We start from the raw sequence: 14353 nt of genomic DNA, 5'->3' as shown, positions 1-14353 counted from the left end.
AAAACTTTCTCTTTTCTTCTTTCTCTCTCTCTCTCTATATATATATATTCCCCCCGACCAGAGGAAAGAGATTGATCTTTTGAAATAATGAAAAACTATCCAAATGGAAACACAACACTCGTATACCTATCTCTCTCTGCTATTAACTCATAATGTCTATTAACATGTCTTTGAGCTGACTAGAATAAACCATTCTTTATAATAATAGATTACATGTTATATAGTAAATATGTCCACATCATGCCCTCTGGAGCAAAAGGGAAGCATACATATATAAAATCTCTGGGTCAGATGGTTGAAGCTGTAATCACTTAAAATCAAGGATGGCATGAGAAAACAGGAAAGCACTGAGCGACTTCTGCAAAGAAAAATAAATTGCTTTTCTCTGGAATAAATATAAGCCAATAAAGCTCAGCCAAATGACTTCATGAGTATAAATGTTTTCCAGGCAAACTTATAAAGTGCTAAGATGAACACATCTAACCTGTTGCAATAAAGCTGTTCGGTAATAAGAGCCCCTGGATTCCATAGCTCTAGGGTGGATTAAATATTTTATCTTCTAAGGAACAATAATCAGTTTGGGAGAGTGAAGGAACTGGCTTTATTTGATATTTGATTTACTTTCCCTGCCATTTCCATGAGTCACCTTTTAGTGTTGACTTTCAGTTCAGCGGCTGTTGTAGCACCAAAATCCTGAATTATGAAGAAAAAAGAGTGGTTTCATTTAGGAGAAGTAAATATTCCAGCAGCTGTGAACTCAGGGTTTAAAATCATTCTCACTTGCTGAAAACAAACAGACCCAGCAGAGAGTCAAGTGAGAAGCAAATGACAGAAATACTCGTGCGAGTCCATCCACTGTGTACGGGGTGAGTGGCTCGTCTGTGGTTTACCTCTGGTTATTTACTTGTTTCTTCCCTGCTTTCACACCCCCACCCCCACCCAGATGCCCTCAACTGCTGCATCTTCAATTCTACCTCTGCACACCAACGGATTCCTTCATTCTCTTCATTTAATAAAACATTGCCCATCTATGAAGATTGTTGTTGTTGTTCAATCACTAAGTTGTGTCCACCTCTTTGCAACCCCATGGACATGCCAGAGTTTGCTCAAATTCATGTTCATCGAGTCGGTGGTGCCATCCAACCATCTCATCCTCTGTCAACCCCTTCTCCTGCCTTCATTCTTTCCCAGCATCAGGGTCTATTCCAATGAGTCAGCTCTTTGCATCAGGTGGCCAAAGTATTGGAGTTTCAGCTTCAGCATCAGTCCTTCCTGTGAATATTCAGGACTGATTTCCTTTAGGAGTGACTGGTTTGATCTATAAAGATAAAATATTTAAAATAATTTTTATAGTGTTGTTGTTGTTCAGTCACTAAGTCATGTTTGACTCCTTGCAAGTAGGCTATGAGAAAATGAGGTCACTCCTTCATATCTTGAAATTAAAGCAAGAAGTAATATGGTGAGTAGGGAGGCCCTGAGTGTCTGGCTCTCCTTTGATCTTCAGTGATGGTACTCACCAGTGGACAAAGTTACTGAACTAAATCCAGTACTCAGTGGAATATAACTGCTTACTGGAGGCATTAAGTGCCACCTTAATCCCAGTCTCTTTCTTGGTAAGCTTCCCCTCTCATGGTCCCTGTGTATTTGATACAATGTGGAACCTATTCCAAAACTCTGGTCCCAAGTGACTAGACAAATCATAGGCACAAGACCTAAAGTTGGTCAAACCCCTGAACTGGCCTAGTACTCCTATTTCCTGACTTGGTAAGATTCTCTACCTTGCACACATACCATGATGTGCAGACAAGTATCTCTGGCATCACCAGGAGGTTAATCAGACATGCAAAATCTCAAGCCCTACCCAACATCTCCTGAATCAATCTGCATTTTAACAAGATTCCCAGTTGATCTGTATCCATATTAAATGTTAAGAAACACAACTCTAGACTAGCAGGCCTGACTGTCTTGAGAATTTTTAAGTTAGGAAATATTAAAAATATGGAGTGATTAGTAGACTGGAAATAAACAGACATGCAAAGCATAACTGTGTTCATGTTCATGGCCAATTACTTCAACAGAAACCTTGTGAGTGCTTTGACCACGGAGGCGCCTGTCACTAACCCATGTCTAGGCTCTCCCACAAGTTACAGGTGTTCAAATTCCTCCTGCAATGTTTCTGTTCTTAGATTTCCATGAAAGTCACATCTTTCATGGAAGTTAATTTGTAATTAACTTCCCTCTTCTTGGAACCAGTTTGAAATTCTGTTTCCTATAACAAAAGTTGCCAAAATAAAATACTTCTTGTAATAGCAATCACTGAGGAGTTAATGTGAGGAAATCTCCAACTCAATTTAGTAATTCTAGTAAGAGCAACATTTCTCTCTCGTGCAAAAAATCAGCAGCAATTCATTTCCTCAGCCAGACCTGGCCAGTGAAGGAAAAACAGATCACTGTCATTTAAGACTTGCATTAATCTCCTCAGGCTAACAAGATGACATTCCTTGTACTTCTTTTAGGTCAAGTAAGTGAAAAGGATCACTTACTTGACCTAAAAGAAGGAAAGAAACAACATCAAGAGAAAATTGTCCTCCATTTTCACAGGCAAATTGGTAATTTTTGCTGATGCTTCTCTAGGGAGAACAGGGGGTTTGATGTAGACTTTCCAGTTTTAAATTCAGAAGGTTTGAATTTTTCCCAAGATCTTTACCAAGAGAGACTCGTTCTTTTTTTCCTATGTAATTTTTTTGAAGTATAGTTGATTTACAGAATTCTGTTATCTTCAGGTGTACAACATAGTGATTCAGTATTTTTTATAGATTATATTCCATTTAAAGTTATTGCAAAATAATAGTTATGCAAGCCAGACAGAGACAAATACTGTACATTATCACTTATATGTGAAATCTAAAAAATAAAGGTCAAATTTATATAGTGAAACAGAAGCAAACTGTCTGATACAGAAAACAAGCTAGTGGATACAGCTGGGAGAGAGATGGGGAGGGGTAAGCTATGAGTATGGAATTAAAAGATATAAACTACTATGAACAGACAAAAAGGGTATATTGTATAACACAGGGAACTGCAGCCATTATTAGGAGCGTCTGTTTATTGACATTTCCTCCTTTGTTTTTATAAACTCCTTAAAAGAGAATACTATTCATCATGAACACTCTGTCCTGCCTCATTGCAAGATATTAGATGTTGAACAAGTTATTTAACTTTCTTGAATCTTCATTTCATTTTTTATAAAAGGAGGACATAAAAACCCAGTCATTCCTCCTATATGATGCTATGCTATAATCAAATCTATTATATATCTATCTATCTGTCTGTCTATCTATCTATATCATCCTTGGATATTTGCCCTCCATATCTGCAGGTTCCATTATCTACAGATTCAACCAACTACAGATACATGGACCAAATGTATATGTAATTTTCAAAGTCAGTTATATAAATGCAAGATATTCTTAAAATATTCTGTGGTGTCTTAATACTTTTTCAACATGTTTTAACAGTGGAATTTTTGTTCAAAGAAAATATTGAATATTAAGTAAATATAATGTAAGCACTGGTGATTTGTTGAATTAGCTGTGTGATGATGAAGGTGCCTGGTGATTTGAGGAAGTGACTCTTAGAACATAGTAACTGAATGTAGGGTTTCATGAAGAATACTGTGAAAATCAGATTTCTATGCAACTTAAGTCATCATATATTCATCTCAACAACTATTTATAAAGTTCCTGAATTTTGTATCAGGAATAGGGCAAAAATACAAAGATCTCAGTTTAGCTGAGAAAGAGGTAAAAAAAAAATACATTACATGGTATATATGGATAATTGATTTTGGAATAGGATTGTTGAAGCACAAATCTCTCATCAATTACCTTTACCTAATAAAAGTTATGACCAACCTAGATAGCATATTCAAAAGCAGAGACATTACTTTGCCAACAAAGGTCTGTCTAGTCAAGGCTATGGTTTTTCCATGGTCATGTATGCATGTGAGAGTTGGACTATAAAGAAAGCTGAGTGCTGAAGAATTGATGCTTTTGAACTGTGGTGTTGGAGAAGACTCTTGAGAGTGCCTTGGACTGCAAGGAGATCCAACCAGTCCATTCTGAAGGAGATCAGCCCTGGGTGTTCTTTGGAAGGAATGATGCTAAAGCTGAAACTCCAGTACTTTGGCCACCTCATGCGAAGAGTTGACTCATTGGAAAAGACCCTGATGCTGGGAGGGATTGAGGGGAGGAGAAGAAGGGGACGACGGAGGATGAGATGGCTGGATGGCATCACTGACTTGATGGATGTGAGTTTGAGTGAACTCCGGGAGTTGGTGATAAACAGGGAGGCCTGGCGTGCTGCAATTCATGGGGGTCGCAAAGAGTCGGACACGACTGAGCAACTGAACTGAACTAAATAAAAGTGGAGTAAAATTTTACTTGTTGGATGGCATCCCTGACTCAATGGACATGAGTTTGAGCAAACTCTAGGAGATGGTGAAAGACAAGGAAGCCTGACATGTTGCAGTCCATGGGGTTGCAGAGTTGGATATGATGTAGCAACTGAACAAGAAATGATGTTTGGAAAGAAGATAAATGAGGTTATATTTGACCCAGACCTTTAAGGATTCATAGGAAATTTTGTGTTAAATAAGTGAGAAAAGAATACTCCAAGCAAGGGGAAATTTTGGTAGATAAAGCCACAGTGCTATAAGTGAGTGTCTTCAAAAACATCACATAGTCTGATTAGACTGGAGTTTAGTTTATGAGAGAGGCAGTGGTGGAGAAAAGTTTAAAAAGACAGGTTAGGACCAAGCTGTGCAGAGTTTGGTTTTCATGGAGTTCTGTCTTTTTGGCAATAATTATTTAACAAATGGTCTTCCTAAGTGGTGCTAATGATAAAGAACCCATCAGCCAATGCAGGAGACATAAAAGATGTCGGTTTGATCCCTGGGTCAGGAAGATCCCCTGAGGAGGGCATGGCAATCCACTCCAGTGTTCTTACTTCAAGAATCTATGAACAGAGGACCCTGGCAGGCTACAGTCCATGGGGTTTGCAGAGTCGGACATGATTAGAGCAAACAAAAATAGGTCAAATGTCAGTTTTGGAAAAGTGTTTGTGGCAACCACATCAAAAGAATTTGGTGGATCAACTCTTTTTGCTCCTACGGGTCCACAAACCATCGTGTCATTCTATTTCCTATCTTCCAGGAATCTGACCTGCACAGATTGCACTGATGTGCTGCCGTGACCTCTAGTCTGGTAAGGAGCCATCAGTGGGAGGCACCAGCAGGAGACTGGTGGGGTGGAGGGAGGAAGAGAGGTCTGATGGGCAATTCTTTGCTTTCCAGCTTTCTCCCTTCTGGGTCACCACTGGTGAACTGCATCCTGTAGCAAAGGCCATGGTTCCTGCTGTGTGACTTTCTTCCCAGTTTATTTCTTCCTTTTCTGTCCTTATCATATGTTTATTTATTTATCATTTATTTACATCAGGCTAGACTCAGGCATTTTAATTTTTAAAAATAGGGTTAGAATCTGCTACTATCAAATTTATTTTCAAGTCATATTGTCAGAGTCTTGGCTCTTCAAGCTGACTCTAATGTTCTCTTGACATGTTCCACATTCATTAAAAAAAAAATCATTTTAAATTGCAGGGTAATTGCTTTACAATGTTGTGTGGGTTCCTGCCATACGTCAACATGAATCAGCCATAGATATATGTCTCTTCCCTTGTGAACCTTCCTCCCACCTCCCGTCTCATCTCACCCCTCTAGGTTGTCACAGAGTACCAGGGTGAGCTCCCTGTGTTATACAGCAACTTCCCACTAGCTATCTATTTTCCATATGGTAATTCATATATTTTCAAAGCTACTCTCAATTCATCCCACCCTCTCCTTTCTCCATGGTGTCCGTAAGTCTGTTCTCTATGAGTCTCTGTTTGTACCCTGCAAATAGGTTCAACAGTACCAATTTTCTAGATTATATATATATATATATATATATATATATGCATTAATAGATGATATTTGTTTTTCTCTTTCTGACTTACTTCACTAGATATAACAGGCTCTAGGTTCATCCACCTCACTGACTCAACTTTATTCCTTTTAATGACTGAGTAATATTCCTTTGCATATATGTACCACTACATTTTTATCCATTCATCTGTCAGTGGACATCTAGGTTGCTTCCATGTCCTAGCTCTTGTAAATAGTGCTGAAGTGGTGAACCCTTGAGTATATGTGTCTTTTTCAGTTATGGTTTTCTTAGGGTATATGCTTAGTAGTAGAATTGCTGTGTCACAACTTTCTTTAAGTATTTTCTTACTTTGAGGCTCAACACAACATTTGAGATGTTTCTTGCAGTTTTAGTGGCTCAGCCCTAGACAATCCACCATTTTTTCATGGAGGTCTAGTTCCTCCCAATGGTTGAAGTTATGCTCATTGCTCTTTTGATGCTGCTTCTAGACCTCTCAGTAGACAGACTTATAGAAGGTCTATCAGTTTATGTTGGTAACTCTGCATCTAATCTAATACCATGAAGTTATGGGCTTCATAGGTGGCTCTGTGGTAAAGGATCTGCCTGCCATTGCAGGAGATGCAGGAGACATGGGTTTGATCCCTGGGCAGCGAAGATCCCCTGGAGGAGGACATGGCAACCCACTCCAGTAGTCTTGCCTGGAAAATGTCAAGGACGGGGAGCCTAGAGGCCTGCAGTCCACAGGCTGCAGTCCAAGAGTCACAAAGAGTTGGACGCCACTGAGCGACTGAGCATGCACTCAGAATTCTAGTCTTCTCATTTCCATATAATCCCTTCCTTCAACCTTTAGAAACCCAATTGTCCAATTCTAGTATACATGGAAATTAATTTCAGAATTATTCTCTCATATCACTGAGAAAAGGGAACTTCCTCAGGTTTAGGAAATGACAGTAGGTCTCTGCTCTCATGAGCCCTGGGATATTGCACCATTTCTTTTGTTTTTTCTAAAACTCCATTTCACATCTGCTCACAGGCTTTTTATTAGGCACTCTTTAAGTATCTAATTTGACTCTGTCATCTGCTTTCTACTGGGATAATTACTGATAAAGTGTGCTAGAGAATGACTACTTACAAGGGGTTTAAAATATGTAGAAAGAGACAATCTACCCTCACTCTTGTCTGTCTGCAGGCGCTGAGCACTTTGTGTCAGGACCAGTGGATTTATCCAGTGCCTGGTTTAATCATGGACAAAACTGTAGTGAGCCATGCAAGAAGAACCTTATATTGTGAGCTGTATGCAGATAGAGATCTAGGGAAAGGCATATACCCTTTTATACACTGTAGAGAATTAAGTACCTGTTTTAGATGAACTAGTTATTTCCACTCCAATTAATAACATTCTACTATTTTTGCTTCTTCACCTGTATCTGATCTGGGGATAGTTCCTCTATAGCTACCTTTCCATTGGCAAGACTCATGAAGAAGCATAGGATATTTCTGCAAAAAGCCATGTCACAAAGACAATAATTAGAAACTGGTACTGGGAAACATGGGATTCCTGAGCCCTACAGCTAACAATTAAAAGTAGTAAATACTTTCTTAAGGAAAAAAAAATTTTTTTATACTGGATTTGTCATAAATTACTTATACTATTTGATTCAGAAACAAACTCTTCTCTAATTTATTCTTTAAAAAAATCTTGAAAAATGACCAAAGAGAGTTGTGTTAAATCGTTTTCATTTCATCATTACTTTTATTAATTAAATCTTGAAAACATTTAGCATTGATATAGTTCCTAAATCTACTTTGGTGAAGCTTTTATAATTATACTTTAGTTCAATAAATAATGGCAGACACTTAAATACAACATATTAAAAGAGAAAAACAAGATGTGAAATGGGAAATTTAACTATTAACTCATATTAAGAATATTAGGAATATATTAGAGTTTGAAAAAGTAATGTTATCATAAATTAAAGAAAATAAACTGGTCAATTTGGGAGGATGCTAGAGAACTATACTATTATTTTACAAGCAGATAATGGGCAAGAATGAAACATTTGTCTATTTTTTCTGTTAAAAATATACCAGCAGGGTTTCACAGGTGGCTCAGTGATAGAGAATCCACCTGCCAGTGCAGGACACATGGGTTCGATCTCTAATCCAAGAGGATCCCACATGATGCAGAGCAACTAAGCCCACGAGCCACAACCACTGAGCCCACACTCTAGAGCCCTGTAGCCACAGCACTGAGCCCATGTGCCCGAGAGCCTGTGCTCTGCAACAGAAGAAGCCGCTGCAGTGAGAATCCTGCACGCTGCAACTAGGAAGTAGCCTGTGCTGCGGTGAAGACCCAGCACAGCCAAAAATAAATCAATAAATAAAATTAAAAAAAATACATACATACTAGTAGATTAATAAATAGAAATTGAGAAGAAAATTTTATTTATAAAAACATTCATGGAGAAAAAATGATTTAACTGGCTTATCACTATTTTGCCACACTTAATAAATTATTCATAGACCTAAGCTTTATTTTTTAATGGTAGCTATTATCACAAAAAGAGAGGTAACTAGACATTATATATACCTTGATGGAGGAATACAACACTAGCTATAAATATGAAGTATTTTTACTCTCTCACAAATACCAAAACTGAGTCAGGTTAAACCTCTAGGCCCAAGTATTAGAGGAAACAAATACACAGAGGAACATATCAAATAACACTTTGTATAAACAGTTTACAGCCTCTACAGAATTTTTAAAATTGCTAGAGAATTTTCCTTCTGAAGAGATCTATAAATTAAAAGAGATTTAAGAACTCTATTAGACAATTCAAAAATGTAGTTTTTGTTGTTTAGATCCTGATTCAAATTAAAAAGTTGTACCTCAGCGAGGTCTCATAATGGCTATGATACTAAAATTTTAATCAATCAACTTATTGAGTGTTCTTACTGATTTTCGATTGTAAGAGGTTTTCAACTAATTCTCTCGAATTTCTAAAATATCCATTAATAGCATCTTCAGTAATGAAAAATTTCCATGATCTTTTTCAGTATGTATGCCTTTCTGTTAATGAAGAGAACAACCATTCTTGTTTGTTCTTCATAACTTGCTTTTGGCTTGAGAGATTATGTCATTTATAACTTTTTAAATTTTAAATTTTTTTATTGAGGTATATAGTTTAAGGTATACAACACAATGACTCATTATTTGTAAATATTGCAAAGTGACCACCACAATAAGTCTAGTTAATATCTAACACCAAAGGGAATGTTTTCTCTTGTGATGAGGACTTTTAATATCTACTCTCTTAGCAGTTGTAATATGCTGCTGCTGCTGCTGCTAAGTCGCTTCAGTCATGTCCAACTCTGTGCCACCCCATAGATGGCAGCCCATCAGGCTCCCCCGTCCTTGAGATTCTCCAGGCAAGAACACTGGAGTGGGTTGCCATTTCCTTCTCCAATGCATGAAGGTGAAAAGTGAAAGTGAAGTCGCTCAGTTGTGTCCGACTCTTAGCGACCCCATGGACTGCAGCCTACAAGGCTCCTTTGTCCATGGGATTCTCCAGGCAAGAACACTGGAGTGGGGTGCCATTGCCTTCTCCATTGTAATATGCAGTACAATATTATTAGCTATAATTCTTAATAACATTTCATCTTAAAAATAATACATGTTATATTAATTTTAGTAGTACCTTTAAAGACATATAGATTATTTTTAATATTTATTATTTATTTGGCTACACTGGGTCTTAGTTGTGGGATGTGGGATCTTCAGTTGTGGCGTGCAAACTCTAGTTGTGCTATATGGGGTCTAGTTCCCTGACCAGACATCAAACCTGGGCCCCTTGCAATGGGAGTGTGGAGCCTTAGCCATTGGATCACCAGGGAGTCTGATGTTTCTATTTTTGCAAGAGGTTTATTCTTAGAATGATGATTTTCATGAAATGACTTTTTCCCCCAAATATTGTTAATTGATTCAAACACTTTAAGTAATACATGTAAATCCTAAAAATTATCATCAGCATAACAGAAATAAATACTCAAGTATAATTGGTTACCCAATTAAGAAATAGAATGTTATCTTTAAAACCCACTCAAATGCCTTTTCATCACCTATTAAGTATATTTTTTGTTTTGTATTGTTTTCTGATCACAGATTTTATTTACTTACTAACAGTAATTTTTAAAAAAATACTGCAAAATATAAAGAATAATTTATATTACAGTTTAACTTATATGCAGAGTACATCATGAGAAACGCTGGACTGGAAGAAACACAAACTGGAATCAAGATTGCCGGGAGAAATATCAATAACCTCAGATATGCAGATGACACCACCCTTATGGCAGAAAGTGAAGAGGAACTCAAAAGCCTCTTGATGAAAGTGAAAGTGGAGAGTGAAAAAGTTGGCTTAAACCTCAACATTCAGAAAACGAAGATCATGGTTCCAGTCCCATCACTTCATGGGAAATAGATGGGGAAACAGTGGAAACAGTGTCAGACTCTATGTTTTTGGGCTCCAAAGTCACTGCAGATGGTGACTGCAGCCATGAAATTAAAAGACGCTTACTCCTTGGAAGGAAAGTTATGCCCAACCTAGATAGCATATTCAAAAGCAGAGACATTACTTTGCCAACAAAGGTTCGTCTAGTCAAGGCTATGGTTTTTCCTGTGGTCATGTATGGATGTGAGAGTTGGACTGTGAAGAAAGCTGAGCTCCAAAGAATTGATGCTTTTGGTTTTTGTTTTTTTTTACTTAAAAAAAAAAAAAATTTGTTGGACTTTGGTTGATTTATAATGTGGTATTAGTTTCAGCTGTACAGCAAAGTGAATATGTTATACATATATCTACTCTTTTTTATTTATTTATTTATTTATTTTTTTATTTTTAAACTTTACATAATTGTATTAGTTTTGCCAAACATCAAAATGAATCTGACACAGGTATACATGTGTTCCCCATCCTGAACCCTCCTCCCTCCTCCCTCCCCATACCATCCCTCTGGGTCGTCCCAGTGCACCAGCCCCAAGCATCCAGTATCGTGCATCGAACCTGGACTGGCGACTCGTTTCATACATGATATTTTACATGTTTCAATGCCATTCTCCCAAATCTTCCCACCCTCTCCCTCTCCCACAGAGTCCATAAGACTGTTCTATACATCAGTGTCTCTTTTGCTGTCTTGTACACAGGGTTATTGTTACCATCTTTCTAAATTCCATATATACGCGTTAGTATACTGTATTGGTGTTTTTCTTTCTGGCTTACTATTGCTTTTGAACTGTGGTGTTGGAGAAGACTCTTGAGAGTCCCTTGGACTGCAAGGAGGTCCAACCAGTCCATTCTGAAGGAGATCAGCCCTGGGATTTCTTTGGAAGGAATGATGCTAAAGCTGAAACTCCAGTATTTTGGCCACCTCATGCGAAGAGTTGACTCATTGGAAAAGACTCTGATGCTGGGAGGGATTGGGGGCAGGAGGAGAAGGGGACGACAGAGGATGAGATGGCTGGATGGCATCACTGACTCGATGGACGTGAGTCTGAGTGAACTCCGGGAGTTGGTGATGGACAGGGAGGCCTGGTGTGCTGCAATTCATGGGGTCGTGAAGAGTCGGACACGACTGAGTGACTGATCTGATCTGATCTGAATTACTATTTGCAATAATATTTATATTTTTGCAAATAATAATTTGCAATTATTTATAAACTGCAATTTCACCACCTAGCAATGAGTACTCCTTAATCTTTTGTATCCTTCAAGTATACTAACTTTTTAATAGTTCAAAATTCATGTATATAATGATTCCAGAAAAACATCTACTTCTGCTTCATTGACTGCACTAAAGCCTTTGACTGTGTGGATCATGATAAACTATGGAAAATCCTTAAAAAAGATGGGAACACCAAATCATCCTACCTGTCTCCTGAGGAATCGCTATGAGGGTCAAGAAGCAACAGTTAGAACCATACATGGAATGACAGACTGGTTCAAAATTGGGAAAGGAGTATGACAAGGCCATATACTGTCATCTGCTTATTTAACTTATATGCAGAGTACATCATGTGAAATGTCAGGCTGGATGAATCACAGGCTGGAATCAAGATTGCTGGGAGAAATACCAATGACCTCAGATATACAGATGATACTACTCTAATGGCAGAAAGTAAAGAGGAACTAGAGAGCCCCTTGATGAGAATGACAGAAGAGAGCGAAAAGCCTGGCTTAAAACTCAGCATTCAAAAAACTAAGATCATGGTTTCTGGCCCCATCACTTTGCGTCAGATAAAAGGGGGAAAAGTGGAAATAGTGACAGATTTTATTTCCTTGGGCTCCAGTATCACTGCAGACAGTGACTGAAGTCATGAAATTAAAAGATGCTTGCTCCTTGGAAAGAAAGCTGTGACAAACCTAGGCAGTGTATTGAAAAGGCATCACTTTACTCACAAAGGCAGATGTAGCAAAGCTATGGATATTCCAGTAGTCATGTATGGATGTGAGAGTTGGACCATAAAGTAGGCTGAATGCTGAAGAATTGATGCTTTTGACCTGTGGTGTTGGAGAAGACCCTTGAGAGTCCCTCGAAGTGAAAGGAGATCCAATCAGTCCAACCTAAAGGAAATCAGCCCTGAATATTTATTGGAAGGACTGATGCTAAAGCTGAAGCTCCAATACTTTGGCCACCTGATGTGAAGAGCCGACCTACTGGAGAAGACCCTGATGCTGGGAAAGACTGAGGGCAGGAGGAAAGGGAAAAGACAGAGGATGAGATGGTAGGATGGCATCACTGACTCAATGGACATGAGTTTGAACAAACTATGGGAGATAGTGAAGGACAGGGAAGCTTGGTGTACTACAGTCCATGAGGTGGGAAAGAGTCAAAGACAACTTAGCAAGTAAACAACAACAATGATTTTTAAAATAATTTTGAAATATTCACACTGCTTCCAAAGGCAATAAGTAAGTGGTATTTATTTTTCTTTCTTTTCTTTTAAGTCTGTTCTTCATTTTTATTTAAACTTTTCAAAGTTAATAATTATTAAATGTTGCCATTTTCTTATTTACAATAAAGAGGTAGAAACCAAAGTGAAAAATCAGTTGAAGTCTTTATGTTTTCAAATTCTATATGAAATGGTTCACTCTTGATGCTATGTTGATGGTCATGTTTGACTGAGGTATATTTTAGGTCAGACTTTACAAAGCTAACTGGAATTTTACAGGCAACATCAAACCAAGAGTATTGTACTCCCATAATATCTGTACTATACATCATACTTGTCTATGATAAAAATTCCATTTCACCTTTCCTTTTTTCCATAAGTCTGACATGTTGAGAACCACAGAACAAAGTTAAAATGACAGATATTTATTAAACGTCTGGCTGCTCCAGCATTAATGGGGCTCAGAATCTTGCATTTCTAGTTTTCAGCTGCCAGTTCCCAAGTAAGTGATTTTACTGATACAGGGCAGCTTTGACAGGGAAGAAGAGACAAGGGCAATATGATTTAGAAAATTGAACAGGTTTAATAGAGAGTATTTTTGGAGCTGAAAAGAGAAATGCCTTCAGAGCTTCTTTAAGCTTCTCTTAAGTTGATTCCAGGATACCAACACAGCTTTCCTTATCAAATGTAGCCAGAGGAGGTCAAGAAAAACCAGCCCACCCAGCGAGACAGGCAGGTTTTCAAAGAACTGAAAATGTAAGATGATTTTGGCAAGGTGATTTGGATAGGATACAGGTAAAATGATTCTTTGAGGGGTTCTTTTGCCCTCGTAGTTTTAGTATTTTATTGTACTGATTTTCTTTCTACCTACCTACCTACCTCCTAGTTACTCTATAGTTCAAAAATTCAAAGTATATTGTATGCTCCATGTGAAAAAAGAGGTTGGAATCATGTAATTTAGCCTTTTTAGTAGAGCCTGTATCTGGAGATTCTCCATGCACACAGGGATTGGGAGTCTTACTTTGCCAAGCCAAGCTCCTCCATGATTGCTCCACCATGGCCCATTGCTGCTGCTGCTCCTAAGTCACTTCAGTCGTGTCTGACTCTGTGTGACCCCATGGACTGCAGCCTACCAGGCTCCTCTGTCCATGGGATTTTCCAGGCAAGAGTACTGGAGTGGGGTGCCATTGCCTTCTCCAACCATGGCCCAATAGACCTCAACAAAATACACCCAGCTGACTCAGTCTGTCCTCTTGACACACACCTGAGCTCAAGTGTCTGTTTGGCTGGACTTTCCCTCAATTTTCTGTCTATGACTGTATTGCACAATCTCTATTCCTTTTCTACTGATCATTTCTCTTTCCCACACATAACCCAACCATAAATTCACTTTTAAAATAATTATTCGCAAGAGTTGTTAGCTGTG

The sequence above is a fragment of the Bubalus kerabau genome, chromosome 1 (assembly GCF_029407905.1).
Source record: "Bubalus kerabau isolate K-KA32 ecotype Philippines breed swamp buffalo chromosome 1, PCC_UOA_SB_1v2, whole genome shotgun sequence".
Lineage (NCBI taxonomy): Eukaryota > Metazoa > Chordata > Mammalia > Artiodactyla > Bovidae > Bubalus > Bubalus kerabau.
The sequence above is the reverse complement of the archived record's forward strand: the minus strand, read 5'-3'. Positions refer to the sequence as shown.